We start from the raw sequence: 22,077 nt of genomic DNA, 5'->3' as shown, positions 1-22,077 counted from the left end.
AGAAACTGTCAACTGTTTTCCAGAGAAGCTGTACCATTTTTATTCTCACTAGCAGTGTATGAGTGATCCAGTTTCTCTACATCCTTGCCAGTTTTTGGTATTGCCACAATATTTTTTTTAATTTTAGCCATTCTGATAGGTACATAGTAATATCTCATTGTAGATTTATATTACATTTATCTGATGACTAACTAATGGTGTTGAACATCTTTTCATATGCTTATTTGCCATCTGTATATCTTCTTTAATGAAATATATCTTTGTGTCTTTTGCCCATTTCCTAATTGGATGGTTTGGTTAATTTGTCATTAAGTTTTGAGAGTTCATTCGTTTTATTTATATATTCTAGATACTAGTACTTTGTCAGATATGTGGTTTGCAAATATCTTCTCTCAGTCTGTAGCTTTTCATTTCATCCTCTTAACAGGGTGTTTCCCAGAGAAAAAGTGCTTAATTTTAATGGTGTGTAATAATTTATCAAATTTTTATAGATCTTGATTTTATTGTCAAGTCTAAGAATTCTTTGCCCAGCTCTAGATCCTGAAGATTTTCTCCTGTTTTTGTTGCTGTTTTACAGGAAGCTTATAGTTTTACATTTTATCTTTAAGTCCATAATCCATTTTGAATTAATTTTTATGTAAGCTGTGAGGTATAGGTTGAGATCCACTGGGGTTTTTTTTTGCCTATGAATGTTCAATTGTTTCAGCATCATTTGTTGAAAGGCAATTTTTCTTCCATTGAATTGCTTTTGCACCTTTGTCAAAATCAGTTGGGCATATTTGTGTGAGTCTATTTATAGGTTCTCTAATCTGTTCAACAGATCTCTGTGTCTATCTCTCCACTGTAGCTAAATAACATCTTGAAACCAGGTAGACTGATTCCTCCCATTTTGTTCTACTTTTTCAAAATTGTTTAACTATTTTACTTATTTTCCATATAAATTTTAGAATAATCATGTCTTTACAAAAATAAATCTTGCTAGGATTTTGGTAAGAATTTCATCAAAGTTGTATATCAATTTGGGAAGAATAACCATCTTTACTATGTTGTCTTCAGACTCATGAATGTAACATGTCTCTCCATCTACTTCGATCATCTTTGACTTTTTTCATCAGCGTTTTGTAGTTTTCAGCATATACTTACTTCCTAAATATGTTTTGTTAGATTTACACATAAGTATTTCATTGTGTTTCAATGTATTCATAATCATTGAGCAATTGTAAATAGTATTTTCATCTTAATTTTGGTGTCCATATGTTCATTTATAGTAAACAATACATATAATATACATATAATATACAATTGATTTCATAGGTTTAATGTATATCATGCAACAATACCGAATTTACTAATTAGTTCTACAGTGTAATTCTTTTTAGATTCCTTAGGATTTTCTGTATGGATAATCAGGTCATTTGCAAATAGAGACAGTTTTATTTGTCCATTCTGATTTGTATTTCTTTTGGTTAGAGAGAGCAGGCTTTTGTTTTAGCTTTTTACTTATTTTCTTTTTTGTCTGTCCTTGTTGGTATTTCCGGATTGCCCGTTATTCAGCTCCAAGTCTGGGATATATGAGGCAAAAAGAAAAAAAATCAGTTAAATCACTGCAGTGCTGTTACCTGGGCCTCAATGTCCCTAGCCAATCTGCTTTCTCTCCATTTTTCAGAGCATTCTTATATTTGTTTTATATATAATGTCCAGGGGGTGTTGTTCTTCGCAGGAGAAATAGGGAAAAGCCTGTCTATTTCGTACTCCCAGAAGTAAAACCCAGTGCTGTTTTTAAATAATATATTGAGATATTAGCTTGTATCTTTTTATTCTTGTTAATTCTTGCTACCCATTTTGTCCTCTGCCCATAGAAGTCTTGGAATCTCTTGCCTAAAAACAAGGAAGAGAGTAGTCAGATTTCAGCTTCTAACTTCTTAAATAAACTGATGATGCACAATTATTATTATTATTTTTTTTTTGCAGTACGTGGGTCTCTCACTGCTGTGGCCTCTCCCGTTGCGGAGCACAGGCTCCGGACGCGCAGGCTCAGCGGCCATGGCCCACGGGCCCAGACGCTCCGCGGCATGTGGGATCTTCCTGGACCAGGGCACGAACCCGTGTCCCCTGCATCAGCAGGCGGACTCTCAACCACTGCGCCACCAGGGAAGCTCGATCATGCACATTTTGAAGATAAGAATACCAGATTTTTATTTCTAATTTGCAAGAGCCAAACTTTGTTAAGCAGGGGGGAAATACTTTTGCTGACTTAAAAGTAGTAAAGTATAGAGGACATGAGTATCGAATGCTTAGTATGAAACACAGAAAGATAGTATATGTGATATGATCAGGAGTTGATATTCTAACAAAAAAGAGAAAGGATTTCTCCCAGCCAGGAGGCAGAAAAGAGAGATAGTAAGACATAGGTGAGTATACTCTCTCCTAGGATTGAGACTGGCTTGGTGCAAAATGGAAACCCCTAAGTGGGTTTAAGAATCTAAGGAAAGAAGAGTCTGATTTATAGCAGAGAGCGCGTGCACAAGACAGAGAGAGAGAGAGAGAGAGAGAGAGAGAACTGCTGTGTGCCCTAAGCACTCATAGTTCAGATTCAGGGGAGCAGAAATGTAACACAGCATATTTAGGTAGAGAGCCTTAGAGTTACTGATCCTCATAGTTGCCTCTCATCCAACAGTTCCAGCATGCTGCAGCAGGGGTGGGGGACAGGATAAGCAGGGCACAAAGTCCATGGGCCTGAATATCAGATGGCATGACTACAACAAAGGGCACCAGCTTAGATGTTGGTACATGTCAGAAGGATGAGCAGGAACTGGTGGCGTGAGATACTCAGGTGGAGACCACCCCAGGCTAGAAACCCCACTTCTACCCCACACTATCATACAGCTGTCCCCTGTACCCAGAAGCCATCATAAAGAGAAGAAGCAGTACAAGAGGAGGAAGATGAGGGCTTCCCTGGTGGTGCAGTGGTTGAGAGTCCGCCTGCCGATGCAGGGGACACGGGTTCGTGCCCCGGTGCGGGAAGATCCCACATGCCGCGGAGCAGCTGGGCCCGTGAGCCATGGCCGCTGAGCCTGCGCGTCTGGAGCCTGTGCTCCACAACGGGAGAGGCCACAACAGTGAGAGGCCCGCGTGCCGCAAAAAATAAAAATGAAAAAAGAGGAGGAAGACGAGGAGAGGGGGATCAGGAGGACAAGGCAAGAACAAGCAAACCCGGTAGAACCCTAGAGAGGAAAAGACAACCTTAACAGAGACCTTGAGTTTTTAATCAACTAAATTTAAATTCTGAGTAACCACACCGAAAGACTAATTCTAAACTAGAAGAAAATAAGGTACTTTGAAGTGACTAAATACAACTGTTTGCTCTCCCTCTCTCTCTCTCTCCCATCATTAGAATAGGGACTATGAGAATTTAGTTTGGCTATAGAGAGGTAAAAAAAAATATTACATGCTTACACATGCAGGGAAGATGTTACTGTCCTGCTTAAACTTCGGGTCCTGGAATGGACTTTAAAGGTATCTAGTCCAATTCACATTGGGTTGAGAGGAAACAGACGGGGAATAGGGAAGTAATTATCTCAGGGTCACTGAGCTAGTTAGCAACATAACTAGGACAACATTCCCCATCTCCAAAGCACCCTGATATGTGAATGTTCAAAATCAAGAGCCCCTTTCACCCACAGCAGTTGATGGTGGAAATCACTGGGTCCACTGGACATTGCTATCTCAGATTTATAAGCAACACACAACTCTTCTACCTTTGGGGTAAACCAGTCAGCTATTGGTGAGGACTTCCCTTAGTCCTTTGCTTTCACTAATAATTCCCTTTGTTGGTGACTATCAGTTTTTTGCAGTGCCAGCTGGTCATGACTGGTTGTAGCACATTGGATTTTGTTTTAAAGTCCCATGGTTGCATTTCAAAGCTAAAAATAAAATTATGTTGTATCATCTGATATTTTCAGATGATCAACTACACCACTCCCCTCCTTTCTGAAAATAACAGAGGTAAGTGAATTTTAAAATTCTGTTCTTTGAACAGCCCAATTCAGAGAACAGTTACATTGTACCATAAGCACATCTAATTTCAGAGAATTCAACTGAGCAGATTCAGCCTCAATCCCAAAGTGAGAGAGAGAAAAAGAGAAGTAGAGACAGTGACAGAGACCAAGAAAGATGGAAACACACAGAGAAAGACAGCTTCCTTATCTCCTCTTGCCTCATTGTGGAGAATACTTAGACTCTGGCTAACTGACTCCCTTTATCTTCAAGAGATTCTCATCAGAAGTTATTTTCCCTCATTTCATGAGGTGCTAAAAAATATAGAACTAAATGTGTGTGTCCCACCCCTATCGAGTATGCATCCCAGTGAGCCTGAATTGTATGTGTTACTCAACAAACCTGCTGTGTGTGCTACAAAAGTAGGGTGCATTTTAAGTGTGACCTCACACTCGGTCTCATTTTACTTTTCTCTGTCCATATTCCTTTACCCTGAATTCTACACCTGTTTTTAAATTTTATTTTACATAATTAAATGTTTTTGTAACCTAGTCTACAAAGATCAGGATATTAATCAATTTGTTTGCTCTCAGAAGCTTCGACCAAACTTTTTTTCACCCATCTTTAAATTGTTTACCCAAATTATATCTACAAGTCAAAATAAAATGGAGGGAAAACAAATAAGGAAAAAATCCTGCTCTTGAGGATGAAAAGCATCTTTCATACAATAATAACTAGTAAGTTTTGCAGACTGTGAACACGGATAACGACAGCAAATAGATGTTTCAGTAGGGCTTTCACTCTACCCATAGGGTTCTAATCTCAATTTAATGTTGTAACTAAACTTGAGTGAAACAAGAGTGAGATTTAACCGTTTTTAAGATCAGGGAGCACACTTTCTTTTAATATGTAATTCAACTCTCTTTTTAGGTAGACTCACCCAAGGTATGTGCTACATACTCTGCAAAAACAAGGAAGAAACTTAAGAACCTAAATAATAACACTCACTTGAAATAAAAATAGTTACTTGAAAACCTATAGCAATGCAAGGTAAAATTTAAGATTTGAGTTGGGAAAGCCCTTTTGCTCTTGGCAAATTGTAAATAAAATAAATAGGGACTTCCCCGGTGGTGCAGTGGTTAAGAATCCTCCTGCCAATGCAGGGGACACAGGTTCGATCCCTGATCCGGGAAGATCCCACATGCCACAGAGCAACTAAGTCTGTAAACCACAACTGAGCCCGAGGGCTGCAACTACCGAAGCCCGCACGTCTAGAGCCTGTGCTCCGCAACAAGAGAAGCAACTGCAATGAGAAGCCCGCGCACCGTAATGAAGAGTAGCCCCCTGTCACCGCAACTAGATAAAGCCCGCATGCAGCAACGAAGACTCAACACAGCCAAAAAAATCTTTTTAATTAAAAATTAATAATAAAATAAAATAAATAGGTCCCCTTCCTTTGTGCCATACACACAGTGTAGGGGCTCACAAGTACAGTGTTTGTACTAAGATAAATAAGATCATCAAGAATATGTCAGAGTACCCAACAATTTCTCTCTTTTGTGATTCTTCGCTTTAAAATTACAAGTTCCAATTCAATGTAGACTAAAACTGATATTCACTTTATCTCTGTTTTTAAAACCCCTATTTTTTTTAGCTTTTTCTAATCAAGGAAGTGAATAGGTATCTTGGCAAGAGAGGTCTTGAGGAAGATTGCAAGCATTATACTATGCTTTGTTGAGTGGGCTCAGAAGAGCTTATAATACATTATCATAAAAGCAGATTGTCATCAATAGCATAATTGCTGCATGAATAATCTTAGAACAAGTGAGACCTTTCAAGACTTTTTTATTGTAAGCAATCATTATGCTCACCACATTAAAAAAATGCCTTCTGGGAATTTTTTTTTTACAAGACACAGCTTTCTGTAGTTTATATTTCTTGGTTTCAACATGAGATATTTAAAAGATGAAATAAGCTTTCTGCTCTGGCTATAGGGATAATACTGTATATAGCCATTGATGACTTATGCAGTAAATTAATGGAAAAAAAAGTTGCAAATGTAATGAAATATTGGTGAGCTAGTCCTCATTACCATCATAATATTTGGTGATGAAATTTAATAACTTTCTGCACATAGATGCCAAACAGCATTTTAACATTAATTAAAACCCCACAATGATATTGGATGAAAGGGATACTGTTAATGCAATTTTACATATAAGAAACAGAGTTATAGAGACCAGGACAGATTTTTTAAAATTATTCATAATGCCACAATATGTCACTGGTAAAAATGGAAATAGGCATCGACTCCCACAAACCACTGCTGCGCTCAGCTTTGCCCTATAATGGAATAGAAGCCTGATAATTAGGGCCTCTTATTTCTACAGATGTCCTCACTCACTCTTCTGCCCTGCATGCCTTCAGAACTAATGAATTCAGGATTAATTTGAAATACAGTACATGATTAAAGAAATAAAACACTTTCTTCAACCCCTTTAGGACAGAAACCAGTTCTTTGATTTTCTCTGAATTTCTTCATATTTTTTAGGATCAGCTTCATGAAATGTGCAAGTAAAAGAAGAGTTCCTAGTCTGGGCAAAGTTAAAAGCCTCTTTCAAGAATTCTCTGAGACTTTACTATGCTGATGAACATTGCAAAATCCAAGAAGGAAATATTATTTGCAGATTTATGTGACCACCAAATCTCTATTTCATGGGTATGGAAGGTAAACTAATGACCACCCAAAGATGTCCATGTTCTAATCCCTGGAATCTTACATGGCAAAGGGGAATTAAGGTTGTTAATCAGCTGACTTTAAAGTAGGGAGGTTATTCTGGATTGTCTGGGTGGGCCCAACGTAATCACCAAGGTCCTTAAAAGTGGAATTGGGAGGCGGAAGAGAGTCAGTAAGGCAGCATAAGAAGCACTCAACTGGCCATTGCTGGCTTTGGAGATGGAAGGGGGCAAAGCAATGCAGGTAGCCCGTAGAAGCTGGAAAAAGGCAAGGGAATGATTCCCCCCTAGAGCCTCCAGAAGGAAAACAGCCCTGCTCACAACTTGATTTTAGCCCAGTGAGACCCTTATCAGACTTTTTACCACCAGAACTGTAAGATAATAAATTTGTGTTGTATTAAGTCACCAAGTTTGCAAGTCATCTATTACAGCTGTAGTAACATACAGGGGGACACCTATTAACCTCCAACTAACACCTCCCAGAATTATAGTTCTTTGTTACAATTTGGCGGGGAAATGCTGTCCTACCTGGAACAGGGGCCCACATCAAACTTGTAATCAATAAGACTATAGATTGTATAATTAATTTTTATTGTGTGAAAATTCTTGGTACTTGTTCATTGGGCCAGTCAATCTGTTCACCTATCTATCCCACTATCTGCCTGTTTTTAATTTAAAAATAATTATAACTATCAACCATTTTGAATTATGAAGTAAAAATGTGTTTAATTTAAATGTTATAATAACCAGTTTACATCTCAAACTTTAATGTGCATGCAAACCACCTGAAGAAGTATGTATTTCTAACAAGTGCCCAGGTGATGCCAATGTTGGGGGTCTGTGCACCACACTTTCAATAGTAAAACAAAAAAGAGGGTGACCCATGCCAGACCCTTCATGGTTCTCTGCTCTGGAAGCCTGTCTGTTCTCACAGGTGGAAACAGCAGCACATCCTCCTTGTCCATGCTTTTAGGACCATTACTGATCTTAAGCAGAAGATATTCAAGCAATTTTAGTTTAATACTTAGAAGACTCAGCTTCTAGATAATATTGTACATTTTAAATTTTAAAATAAATATATTCTCATGAAAGACAATTGGTAAAATCGAGGAAGAAAGAATAATTTTAATTGTCCACAGTCCTAGCACCCAAAAATATACCCTATTAATATTTTAATGTATTTCCTTCAAGACTTCTTTCTCTGCATAGATTAGGTTTTATATATTTGCAATCATATTGCCTATCTCAGTTTTGGCAAATTGAATTATTAGTCCCAATTCTTCAATTCCTCTAATAGAATTAGACATCCACATGCTTACCAGTGTAAACAGTGTCCGATTCTTCACTCCTTTCTAACAGAAGCATGCATTCATTCTCGCCAAAGCTGGTGAGCAGAGATTACTTCCTCACACCTTGACTTTGGGCTTGGCCAAGTGACTTAAATTGGTCAAAGGGATATTAGTGGGCAGGTGTTTTAAAATGTAGACTTTATTATTCAGGTATAGCAAAGTCAACAGATCAGGCATGTCATACCACAGGGTCAGTCAGGAGGCAGAGGCAACAATGCGAAAATGTGGGCAAGAGCTTTACTGAGGTATCTGTGGGAAGGAACAGTCAAAGCAGTATAAGCAAGATTGGCTATTTTTAATAGTTTCAATGGGCTCTGTGGAGTTCCTAGTTGCCTGGTACCTGGCCCTGCGGTGATTAGGGAAGGGGAATATTGGCCAGGAATATAAAAGCTCCATAAAGGAGATGGTTGTGAGTATGGACTCTGTATTGGTTTGCATATGAAAGGCATACTGGAAAACTTAGTTATTCACTATCTCTGGGAATTAGCTAACCCTGGGAGGGGCAATCCTTCCAGGGTCAGCAAGGCCCTAATAATGTCAGAGCATCAAAAATACAGAATAAAAGGACAATACAACATGATGCAAGCACAGGCTTGGAATATGCTGGTGTGGCTGGGCTTGTTCTCTTGCAACGTGGTTGTCCATAATGAGAAGAGCTCATGCAGCCATGGCTACAGAACAACCACAAGTAGAGCAGACTTGAATCCAAGGCAAGGCCAAGACCTAAGCCTATTTGCCACTGAACTGGAAGCTGAGTCAGACTCCAGCCAACCCACAGAAGTGAGAAATTAATGTTTATTGCTGCATGCCTCTAAGATTTTGTGGTTATTTGTTACCTAGCATTATTGTGGCAATACCTAAATAAAACTAAAATAAGTACTAGAAATAGGGTGCTGCCATAATAAATCCCAAAATATGTGCCACCAGCTTTGGGACTAGGGAGCAGGCAACAATGGTATTGTCATGCGAGGCTGGAAAAATGTTGATCCCTGTTATTTAGTTCCCTGTTATTTAGTAGTGAAACATTTGTTAGAGCTGTTACTTGCAATACACTGAAAGTCAGAAAATGGACTTGATAAAGTTGGCATGATGGGCAAGCACAATGCACCATGTTGACAGGGTAAGTGGGTTGTTGCTAATTGCATTTGAAAAGGCACTGTAAGAGATGGGGGTGGAGAAAAACATGGCTGGTTTTCAAACAGAATTGAGAGTGAACAGAGCTCAGAAATCCTAGGATTTGCAGGGATGAAAAATTAAATTGTATTGAGAAAAATTTGTCAGCTTGAACTAAAAGTGATTATGACTCTTTGAGATATGAAAATACCTCTAGACTCCTATTCTCCCAACTTTCTTCAGGTAGGGAGCAAGCTGAGAAGGCTGCTCCACTAGCTAATTGGGCATATTCTCCATTGCTGTCTTCAGACGTGGCCAAGGGGGAATTTTGGCAAAGAAGGACCTCTCAAAGACTAGTACCAAGAGCTTGAGGGAAAACCAGACTGGGGTCTTGGAAGTTATTCCCAGAATGCAGTAATGGAATCTAATCCAAGAACATTCCCTTCAGCCGGGTAGGGGAGCCTGGCAATATTCGCCTACCAGGATTTCACAATTATTATAAACCCATGACTACTATATGCTTCTCACTCTTCCCCTATTAGAATGGGGATGTTTATTGTAGTCATCTTGTTCCTGTTCCACTTTTGTATGTTGGATGTGGGAGGGGGAGATAACTTGTCTAAAAATTTCAAAGGGCAACAACCCACTTACCCTGTCAACATGGTGCATTGTGCTTGCCTATCATGCCAACTTTATCAAGTCCATTTCCTGACTTTCAAGAAGAATCACATCCGGAGTTGACATAGATCCAGACATGCTATCTTTCTAGCCTGGTGTCATCATGGAATGACATTTGGGGGAATGTTCAGATGGGGGTGAGTGTATGTGGCAGGGATGTGAATAACAGTGTTGGAAACCAGACTGTGGTAGATTGAATTATTGGTGCCAATTCTTTATTCTCCTGTAATAGAATTATGCATACACATTCCTGACACTTTCTCAGGGCAGGAAGAGGATACTTTTCCACTCCTCAACTTTAGGCTTGGCGATATGACTTTCTTTAGTCAATGGGAAGTTAGCAGACATGAAGCAAGCAGATGCTTAAAATGTGCTGTGCAGTTACTCTTGTCCTTGTGCCCTCATGCCTTCTTGCACTCCAGGGGTAGCAGGTGTCCTTCAACTCAGGCTCTAAAGTGAATTCAGTGCATCATACCTGAGCCTGCAACCAAAGCCAGCTTATCTGAAGCCAAAAGCAGAGCCACATTCCAGCTAATCTGCAAACACATGCATGGGAAATAAATGCTTATTGATGTATGCCACCCAGATTCAGTGCTTCTGTTACGGAGCTTTATTGAGACAATATCAGACTAAGACCTGTATTTTCCATGTCATTACATATCTTTAAGAGCACTTTAGTAAAAACATCAATTCCACTGAGTAGTTTCACTTAAGTAACCATTCCTTGATTTTGAATTGTTTAAGTTTTTTCTCAGTTTTTTTTTCTAGTGGGCAGGGGGAGCTTCTTTTTTTTTTTGCTCCTTTTAGCAATGTTACAATAACACAGTGATATATAAATTTTTCCATACTTTGGTTTATTTTCATGGAGTTAAAACTGCATAATAATAGCTACTTCATAGGGCTGGTATGAGAATTAAAAGACTTAAAACATATGCTAAGCATATTATCTGTTATATAAGAAGCATTCAATAAATGATCACTTTTATTTTTTTCTGTTATGGAGTCTTAGAAGTTAATAAAAAAATTAAAAACCCTTGCCATGAAATGTAAAGCTGTTTTCCAAAACAGTTATACTAATTTACACTGCTAATAGCAGCATAGGTACCTCAAACAACTGCAATTATTTTAAACTTTGGCTATTTTGACAGGTGGGAAACAGTATCTCACTGATATTTTAATTTTTATAGCTTTCACCACAAATGAGATGGAAATTTTTTAATGAATTTTCTAACTTGTTTTTTCTCTTCTGTGAATTAACAGTTAACATAAGACTTCCCATCAGTCCTCATTAGGCTAGGCTTCCTCCGGACTGACAGACTTCCCTGGTGCCCAAGCCTGACTGATTTCTGCACTGTCATAGTCACGTGTGGCTACTGAGCACTGGAAGTAGCTAGTGCCTCCTGCTGACAGGATGTACTGGGTACCATAACATATATTATTAAAATTTAGTTCACCTGTTTCTATTTACTTTTTAAAAGGTAGCTACTAGAAAATGTTAATTACCTGTTCCTGTTGGGCAGTGCTGGTAAGACCCTTAAATATTGTTTGCTCTGAAATTCTCTGTGGTTAAAACACTCATTGCCCTCACCCTCACGCTGGGTCTCCTGATGCTGCCTGTTGCACAGCCATCATCTGTGGTCTGTTGTCAGACCTTGTAGATAGTGCTGTACTCAGTCCAAATCCCTCACCTGCAGTCTCTCTTCCATTTTATTCCCCAAGTCCCACCTCCTCCTGATTCAGTTCCCTCCTTCTGTGGTTGACCCTCCCATGTCTGGCAGCACATTTCAGTTTTTCCCGGGTGAAATGGCTTACTTGATAAGGATTTTCAACCTTATAATGTGTTTTAAACAGACTGTATTCTCTTTTATCTGTATGTTCATATCCTATTTATACTACCATTGAGAATATGATTTTGCAAAGTTCTTTTCATATTTTGTTATTGAGATGTCACAAATGTACAAAGCTAATAAAAAATTTCATACGTTTTCCAAATTCCCTGCCTCTGCCCACAGTTTCCAACATAACCCTGCATCCTCTCAAACCACATTAGTGAAGACAACCAAAGGTTATGCCTGTAGCCGCTAACAGTCAAAAGGTTCCCCAACACCAACTCCAATTAACCGAAATGTCACAGACATATACTCATCATTCCTGGGGGTTTTTAGTCTAGAGAGCAGGGTGGGTATGTGTTAACCTACCTGGCTATAATAGGAAAAATCTTAAAAAGCCAGTTATGAAGAATTCAAGGAAAAAAAGTCATTGCTAATGCAAGGTAGAATTCTTAATGTGTTGAGGGATTATCATATGTCACTTGGAAATTCAGCCTCATTTTTTAGATTCACAGCTCCTGCCTGGTTGTCTGGATTTTCATGATTGTAGGGCTTCTTCACCTGAGGGAAATGTCTGTAGCACAGTTTTAATGCCAGATCAGCTTCCTCTGCGGCCCCTGTCCCTACCCAGCATGCTTCTCTTCCACCTCCCCCGACAACCCACCCCCACCCCCCATGGTGCCCAGGGAATCAAAACCAATTTACATATGTAATCATGTGGAATGAAAAACTCAAGTGTACTCTCTAGGGTACCACTCTGCCACTCAGCTCCCTGCAACTAGTTTCGTAAGTACCCCTAAGAGATGCTGAGAACACCATGTTGGCCGTTTTCTACTCCCACTGGCTAGAAGCCCAGCTCCGAGAAGGCACAGGAAGTGGGGCAAAGGAAGAGTTTCCTTCCTTCTAAGACTCACTGGGCCACACTCTCCATAGTCAGAGCTAGAGAGCCAGGCAGGCTTTGAATCAATGTAGTTTTAAAGCATTCATTATTCTGACAATGTAGTTCCATGCAACTAGCTTTTATTCCTTTTACACAAGTCACATAGAGATTTCCCAAAACATAATACCAGAAAGTCAATAACTATAGCCTTGTTTTATGAATATGAGAAATTTCTGTGAAGATGCCTAAATATTTTGATTAATCTGAAAGTAGATGAGCTGATGTGTGGATATTTACAACATCAGTTTCAACTGTTCTGATCGAATCAGTTTCAAAAATGCAACATAAAAGGTAGGACATTCATCTTAAATAGCAATTTTTTAAATGGGTGCTTTGGTAGTCTGAGGCTTTCAGAATCTGATTAAACACCAGAGTGATCAGTTTGGAGGGAAGGGCCTCACTGGATTTAGTAGTTAGATCAGAATGTAAAAGTGCCTGCTGTACCTCTTGAATATAAAATAAAATGAACAATCCCAGTAAATATTTGAATGGCCACCTGTGCTCTTTCAGCTATCTCGTCTTTTTCATCTTCGAAGCAGAGCCAGAGATAGATATTATTAGTCTTAATTGCTGGTGTTGCTGAGGTTGAGACTTCCTTCTCAGTTGCTTATAAGGTCTAAGAATCATTCATCCTTCCTGAACTCAGGCATACCCACTCAGGGCAGAATTTCTGCAGATCGAGCTTAAGTTATTTATTTTTAGGTGGGCCTCCAAAAAAGCAGCTGCAACGCAAGTGGCACAAGTGCACGCCTTTTTGACTCAGCAGCTGAGAGTTCTGTTTCATGCTCCTCTCCTTCTCCAAACTCCTAGAGTAATGGCACAGAGGGCATTTAGGATGGGCTGTGCTGGATTATGCACATACCCCATCTCTCTAACGTGATTGGAAGCCCCTTGAGGTTTACAATATGTGAAACCTTATCACAGGGCTCTGAACACCCCACATTGATAAATGTTCATTGATAATGAAGTTCTGTAAAATTTCAGAGGCCACCATGTCCTGACCCCAAGGCAGAAGAGTGAGGGTCCCCAGAGACTGAGACATCTTGTCAAGGCACAGTGAGGGGATTGGAACTGAGGAAATGGCAGGGCCTACCCTGGCAGAGAAGTGAAAAACTCCATTTAACGGCTAGAGGTTTTGAGAGAGGAGGCAAAGTCAACCATCAGGCATCAGAGAAGAGTTTTTAGTTTTGTTCACTATTATTTCTTAAGAATCTTGAACTTTCAAACCTAGTGAGCCAGAGCACTTTCTCGGCGTCTGACCCACTGCTGCCATCTGCCTCAAAGATGCCCGTGGCTTTTCCTGTCCTTTCTGGCAGCACAAGCCAACTGGCCTCACCTTGCTTTAGTAGAACTACAGAATTTTAGATTTGGGAGGACCCTTTCTTGCAACAGTCTAAGACCCTATCAATTAGTTATCTAATGTTGTTGCTTCAAGAAAAATGTTGTTGTGGGTGTGGTGGTATAGTTATTTTGGCATATTTTTCTCCTGGTATTTCCCCTTTTCCAAGTATATGGGCAAGCCTGAGCTCATTGCCGTGGGGAAAGGATGCAGCTAGCCAAAAAGTAGAAATAGCCAACGGGCACTTTTTGTCTCTGTGTTTTAAAGGGGGGGATCTTAGAGTTTGGGGGATGATGTATAGACAAAACACGTGAGAGAAGTAGGGGTCAGAGAGCCATAATTCCTCCACTCCCTGCCTAGAATAGGGTTTTCCATGGGCTGAGGGAGGGAAAGTAAAGAGGAGGCAGTTAGAACAGACAGAATGATGGGTCTGGGAGCCAAGTTCCCTTCTTTCTAGGCACTGCCCCTGGCGAGTCAGTCAGACCCCAAAGAGGAAATGGCTTCTTGCAGAATGTCCTCAGAACAAATGGTCCATTGCCTCTTAAAGTTTCCCTGTCCTTAAGTGATTTAGAAACCCTAACGGGTTGTGAGCCTAAAGGGCTGTGCTGCAGGCCAAATGCCATCTCAGGGTAACTCAACTTCAACAGATGACTCCCCACTTCCCCAATTTACTGGACAAGGTACTGTGTAAATCCTTCCAAGGACTTTGTCTCAACCTTAGGGATGAAGGGAGAAACAAAAATTACCTGAGATTATTACTCTTAGCCTGGCAGTAGGAAGGTTAACGTAGAATTGAGTTAGAGGAAATATTTAAGTTATTTTTCTGGATTAACTGAGTCTGTGGACTGAGATTTGTATATCTACAATATGTATAAAACATCCATAACTACCTAATACATAATAAATGCTCAAAATGTTATCTATGCTATTAATAATATTTTTATTAGTGAATTCAAAGTCAACTATAAAATCTGAAAGGTATTTTTCATTTGTACAACTGTCAGCTGAATTCTACATGGTTTTTGTGTCTGCATGGAAAAATCTTGATTCAGTCCATTGCTCTCTTAAAATCCATTCTTAAAAAAAGAAAAATGTTAATTAAAGATTTACTGTCACTTTACGGGAAAGAAAAAAGGAGGGAGTGTGCAGTGTATGCCTTCATTCCACAGGAATTTGTCCTGGTCTCTGTTTCATTCAGCCCTTTGCCAATTCCTTGGACAAGTGGAGGAACAGACATGTCCTATGAGATTTTTTTCACTCTGCTAGATTTGATCATTTGTTCCAACATGCTATTTTGAGTCTCACTTATGATAACCAGTATTTTGGCTGCCCGCTCAATATCACATGATTTTAATTAATCACCGTATGAATCTACTTCTTCAACAGCTTCTTTCCCTTGCTCCTTGTTCTTTCATTTTACCATATCTGCAGATCTCTCATTCTTAGACCATTCTGTCCATCTCCCTCTTCCTCTCCTATATCCTGAGGTGAGGGTGTAGTTCTACAGCTGTGGACTGTTGCACAAAAGTCACACATCAATGCCAGTTTATGTCACAACAAATCATGTCTCTCAAACCACCTGAGCCCTCAACACTGCGTAGCAGTATCCTCCTCCCTCTGCCAAGGTAACACCACTCTCTTCTGGTTCTCTTTCCATCTCCCTGAACTTCTTTTCTTAAATATTAGTGTTCCCTGCATTCTAGCCTTTTCCCTGAATTCTTGCTCTCTTCTCACTCAACACACCTGAGAAATCTCAGTCACTGTGAAAATTTGACAGCCATACAAGTTAATTAGTCCCAGATCTGTGTCTCCAGTCCAGAGCCTTCTGAGCTCCATATCTGTATGTTAATAGACATCTCAACATCACTGACTTATTTTAAGTCTAAAATGTAACTTGTTTTCTATTACCCCATTCAGCACCTACTGATTTCCAATTTTGGTAAAGACTGCCACCATTCTTTTTTGTGTACCTGGTCAGATCTCTGTCTCATCCCTTCCTAGAATACTTGATTCTATCCATGTTCATTAATATATGAACATATTGCCTATTTCTCCAATAAAAATGTGACAGACAATATTCCTGCACCTAGTGTTTCAATAAATATTCGCTGGGTGAGTGAATAATTTCCATGATTTACTAGCTTAATAATCTTACCAGAAAGGAAAATGACAAAATTCACACTTAAGAACCAACGTCAACTGTTGATGATCATCCTTTTCCTTTCCTAAATGCTTACAAACAATCCATATAATATTTCACTTGGGGTAAACATAAGGCTTATTGGTTTACAATACATGAAGTTATGAGAATGAGCAGACTCTTCCTCTTCTCTCTTTTGGAAATCAGGATAAACTCTGTCTCTGTGTCATCGTCTGGACACATGCTCATGCTCTGTGATTCTTCATGGATTGCCATTTGTTTTTCCACAGTCTTGCCTGCCCTTTTCCCAGGAGCCTATGACGTGGTTAATATGAACTCATTTGGATAGCTCTCTTTCTGTCTCTAAGAACTTAGACTCCTCTTGCCAATTTTTATTCTTCCCTTTCTGACCGAAAATTCTTCTCTCTGACCAAGAAGAAAAAAATTAAAACACTTGTTCATTAGTTCTGCTTTTTTTCTGTTGTCGGTTAACATTACACAATTAAAGTAGTAGGTTCTCCTTCCTTATTTTTCCTTCCCTAAAAATGACTGAGGCTCTGCTTTTGTTGTCCTGTGTCCTTTTTTGCAAACCTCTACTCAATCTGGGTTTTAACCTTTCTGATCCAGCCTTTCCAGGTTCCTGATGCTTTCTATTTCTGCTTAGTTTCTTTCCTCTCCTTCCAGCTTATGGTTATATCATTTTAAATTTTGTATTAAAATCTCAACAATAACATTGACAGATAGCAGTCATTGAGCACTTATTGTGTACCAGGCACCTCACATTCAATCTTTTAATTTCACAATAACCCAATGGATCAGGTGTCAAAAGTTTATAAATAACAGAAGTAAATCCAATGAATCACCAAAGTAGTAAAAGTTTACTGCACACACACCAAAAAGACACTGTGCAAACTGAGAATGCTCAAACCGAAATATGGAAGGAAGCTCCAGGGTATATTTTTGTAAAGCAGTTTATATGATGAGAAAGCAGTGAAGTGACTATTTATTCTTCACAGTGATTGGTTACAGTATTAGAATTTTCTTAAGTGATAGGGAATTGGTCAGTGGTTACCTCAACAATCTTGGGAAACAGTTTAAGTTTTCCTTATGATTTCCAGAGGCATAAGCAAGAAATGACCCAGATCAAGCTTAGTCTTACAAAATAAGCTAAATTAAGCTTTGCTGGTTTTGACTGCTTAGGGAATTTTCAAGGCTGGTTTCCATTTGGTTTTTATTTTAACATACATATCAATAAAAATCCCTATGTTCTAGATGAGGAAATGAGTCTTAATAAGATTCAGAAGCTTTCCAAGGTCACAAAGCTGGTAAATGGCAGAGACAGGAGTTCAAACCCAGTTGTGAATGACTGAAAGCCTAAGTCCTACTGCCCAGGTTTACTGGCAAAATCTTCTTGTGTGTGAAAGTTGCCATGGAACTGAGCTCACAAAATCAAATCTGAGTGAAAAGGCCTAAGTGTTTGCATTTTAAACATGTTGGAATACTCTTTACTTCCACAAAGACATATGTTTCTCCTGTTTTTGTTTTTGTTTTAATTTTCCCACTTTCTGGAGGGATACATAGGGAAAAATATTTCTCTAAGGTAGTGATGTGAGTTTGGTGAAAAATGGCAGGGATACCCAGGATAAGGGAACCAATAAGAAGTGAAAGGACCATGCTTTGGTAGAAAGCACGTTTCCTACCTCAGTGGTTCTCAAAGTGTGGACCCCGGACCTGCAGCATCAGCATCACCTGGGAGATTGTTAGAAATGCACATTTTTTGGATCCTGCCTGGCTGAAATGAAAATTCCCTGGTGGGGCCTGCAATTTGTGGCTTAACAAGGCCTTGCAGTGATTCTAATTCTTTGCATGCTCACCTAAAATGTTTGAGAACCACTGCTCTCCCTAAAAGGAACATCTGCCACTCTGCTCCAGCTGCTTGTTACCAGGAGGGGAATATGACTCCCAGGTCATCACACTCTCCCAGGTTTAAGAAAGCTGAAAGTCTCAATTATTTTCATTCTCCCAATTTTAAAATACTGCCTGAAATGATTTTAATACTGTATAGGCTAAACAAAACATGTTTATAGGCTGGTTCTGACACACAGACCACCAGTTAATGACCTCTGAATAGAATCTGAACTACAGTAAATATTGGAGTTATTTTATCAATAACTATGTATTGAAATGTCAATTAATTGGCAAAATGAATTGCGGTCTCCTTTTCATTACAACCACTTGTTGCTGGGGAAAGTGATTGCCTACCTTACAACAGCACTGAATGGAGTTTAAATGTTTTGATCATTAAACATTTGGGGCCATATTGTAAGGACAATGGAAAATTACTGACAGATTCAAATACAGCCATGATTCTCTAAAAGTTGAGCCTTTAAAAGATCAGTTTGATTGTATTATGGAAACTTGATGGGAAAGTGTAGATGTGGAGCAGATTGGTTAGAAGGTTATTCCAGGAGTCTTAGTGGCAGGTGGTGTTGGGGTGGTGGTAATAAAAATAAGGAGAATTATACAGATTTAATAAGCACTTAGGAAGTTGAATTGAAATGGTTTTGTGGTTACTGGTCAGATTTCAATAAGTCAGAAGACCCCGTTGCCAAGGGCCATCGCTGGAACTAGCCTGCAGTATGCATGATCCAGACTCCTCTGACGACTACTCACCCCAGTGCTCCAGAGAAGCCCAATATTGTTCCAGCTCCCTGCACCAGCTGCCTCCCTCACCCCACGCCGATGCCATGCTCTGAACTCCTAGGCCTCGTACTCCACATTTGCAAATGCATATACTGCCTTGAGAAAACAACCACCATTTACTAATCTTATGTGAAATTGTGTTGAGTTACAAAACAATCAACTTCTGGAAAATAGTCTATTTTAAAGTTAGATATTCCTTACTCTTTGTTCACTATGGGATTCCCATATTTAGAGCCCCCAAACTACATTCTCAGTTGTTAATCCTAATACAGTTCTGAACCCCTAAAACTATTTTTCTATGTCTCATTTTCCTTTATTAGAGCAAGATACATTGACACAATTTCATCATGCTGACCTGACAAAGGTATTCCTGCACTTCAATCAAAATCTAAGACATAAGAGACCTTCAAGATGGCGGAGGAGTAAGACGTGGAGATCACCTTTCTCCCAACAAATACATAAGAATTACATATACATGTGGAACAGCTCCTATAGAACACCTACTGAACGCTGGCAGAAGAACTCAGACCTCCCAAAAGGCAAGAAACTCCCCACATACCTGGGTAGGGCAAAAGAAAAAAGAAAAAACAGAGACAAAATAATAGGGACAGGACCTGCACCTCTGGGAGGAAGTTGTGAAGGAGGAAAGGTGGAAGGCCCTTCGTGGGCAGAGACTGTGGGTGGCAGACAGGGGAAGCTTCGGAGCCATGGAGGAGATCACAGCAACAGGGGTGTGGAGGGCAAAGCAGAGAGATTCCCGCATGGAGGATCGGTGCCAACCAGCACTCACCAGCCCGAGAGGCTTGTCTGCTCACCCGCTGGGACGGGAGGGGCTTGGGAGCTGAGGCTCGGGCTTCAGAGGTCGGATTCCAGGGAGAGGACTGGGGTTGGCTGCGTGAACACAGCCTGAAGGAGTCTAGTGAGACACAGCTAGCTGGGAGTGTGTCCGGGAAAAGGCCTGGAACTGACGAAAGGGCAGGAGACACTTTCTTGCCTCTTTGTTTCCTTGTGTGGGAGGAAAGAGGATTAAGAGCACTGCTTAAAGGGGCTCCAGAGACTTGGCGCGAGCCGCGGCTATCAGCGTGGACCCCAGAGACGGGCATGAGACGCTAAGGCTGCTGCTGCCGCCATCAAGAAGCCTGTGTGCGAGCACAGGTCACTGTCTACACCTCCCCTCCCGGGAGCCTGTGCAGCCCGCCACTGCCAGGGTCCCACGATCCAGGGACAACTTCCCTGGGAGAACGCACAGCGCGCCTCAGGCTGATGCAAAGTCAGGCCAGCCTCTGCCACCGCAGGTTCACCCCGCATCCATACCCCTCCCTCCCCCCGGCCTGAGTGAGCCAGGGCCCCCGAATCAGCTGCTCCTTTAACCCCGTCCTGTCTGAGCAAAGAACACATGCCCTCAGGCGACCTACACGCAAAGGTGCAGCCAAATCCAAAACTGAACCCCAGGAGCTTTGCGAACAAAGAAGAAAAAGGGAAATCTCTCCCAGCAGCCTCAGGAGCAGTGGACTAAATCTCCACAATCAAATTGATGTACCCTGCATCTGTGGAATACCTGAATAGACAATGAATCATCCCAAAATTGAGGCGGTGGACTTTGGGAGCAACTGTAGACTTGGGGTTTGCCTTCTGCATCTAATTTGTTTCTGGTTTTATGTTTATCTTAATTTGGTATTTAGACCTTATTATCACTGGTAGATTTGTTTATTGATTTGGTTGTTTTCTTCCTTTTTTTTTTATATATACACATTTTTTTCCTTCTCTTTTTGTTAGTGTGTATGTGTATGCTTCTTTGTGTAATTTTGTCTGTATAGCTTTGCTTTTATCATTTGTCCTAGGATTCTCTCTGTCCATTTTTTTTTTTTTTTTTTAGTATACTTTTTAGTTTTGTTATCATTGGTGGATTTATTTTTTGGTCTGGTTACTCTCTTCTTTCTTTATTCCTTTTTGTTCTCTTTTTTATGACTTTCTAATATTTTAAGTTTTAATTCATTTTTAGTTTTTTATTTTAATTATTTTTTTAAATAATTTTTTTTCTTTCTTTTTTCTCCCTTTTCTTCTGAGCAATGTGTCTGACAGGGACTTGTTGTTCTGGCTGGGTGTCAGGTCTGTGCCTCTGAGGTGGGAGAGCCAAATTCAAGATATTGGTCCAACAGAGACCTCCTGGCTCCATGTAATATCAGATGGTGAAAGGTCTCCCAGAGATCTCCATCTCAACGCAAAGTAAGACCCAGCTCCATTCAACAACCAGCAAGCTACATTGCTGGACACCTTATGCCAAACAACTAGCAAGACAGGAACACAATTCCACCCATTAGCAGAGAGGCTGCCTAAAACCACAATAAGGTCACAGACACCCCAAAACAAACCACCGGATGTGGTCCTGCCCACCAGAAAGACAGGATCCAGCCTCATCCACCAGAACACAGGCACAAGTCCCCTACACCAAAAAGCCTACACAACCCACTGAAACAACCTTAGCAACTGGGGGCAGACACCAAAAACAATGGGAACTACGAACTTGCAGCCTGAGAAAAGAAGACCCCAAGCACAGCAAGTTAAGCAAAATGAGAAGACAGAGACACACACAGCAGATGAAGGAGCAAGGTAAAAACCAACTAGACCAAACAAATGAAGAAGAAATAAACAGTCTACTTGAAAAAGAATTCAGAATAATGAGAGTAAAGATGATCCAAAATCTTGGAAATAGAATGGAGAAAACAAAAGAAACATTTAACAAGGACCTAGAAGAACTAAAGAGCAAATAAACAAAGATGAACAACATAATAAATGAAATTAAAAATTCTCTAGAAGGAATTAATAGCAAAATAACTAGGCAGAAGACTGATTAAGTGACCTGGAAGATAAAATAGTGGAAATAACTACCACAGAGCAGAATAAAGAAAAAGGAATGAAAAGAATTGAGGACAGTCTCAGAGACCTCTGAAACAACATTAAACACAACAACATTCTAATTATAAGGGTCCCAGAAGAAGAAGAGAAAAGGAAAGGGACAGAGAAAATATTTGAAGAGATGATAGTTGAAAACTTCCCTAATATGGGAAAGGAAATAGTTAATCGAGTCCAGGAAGCACACAGAGTACCATACAGGATAAATCCAAAGAGAAACACGTCAAGACACATATTAATAAAACTATCAAAAATTACATACAAAGAAAAATTTTAAAAGAAGCAAGGCAAAAACAACAAATAACACACAATGGAATTCTCTTAACAGCTGATCTTTCAGC

Source organism: Aethalodelphis obliquidens, unplaced genomic scaffold (genome assembly GCF_003676395.1).
Source record: "Aethalodelphis obliquidens isolate GAN/ISIS:26980383/991018 unplaced genomic scaffold, ASM367639v1 scaffold46, whole genome shotgun sequence".
NCBI classification, from domain to species: Eukaryota; Metazoa; Chordata; class Mammalia; order Artiodactyla; family Delphinidae; genus Aethalodelphis; species Aethalodelphis obliquidens.
This window is presented reverse-complemented; position numbering follows the sequence as displayed.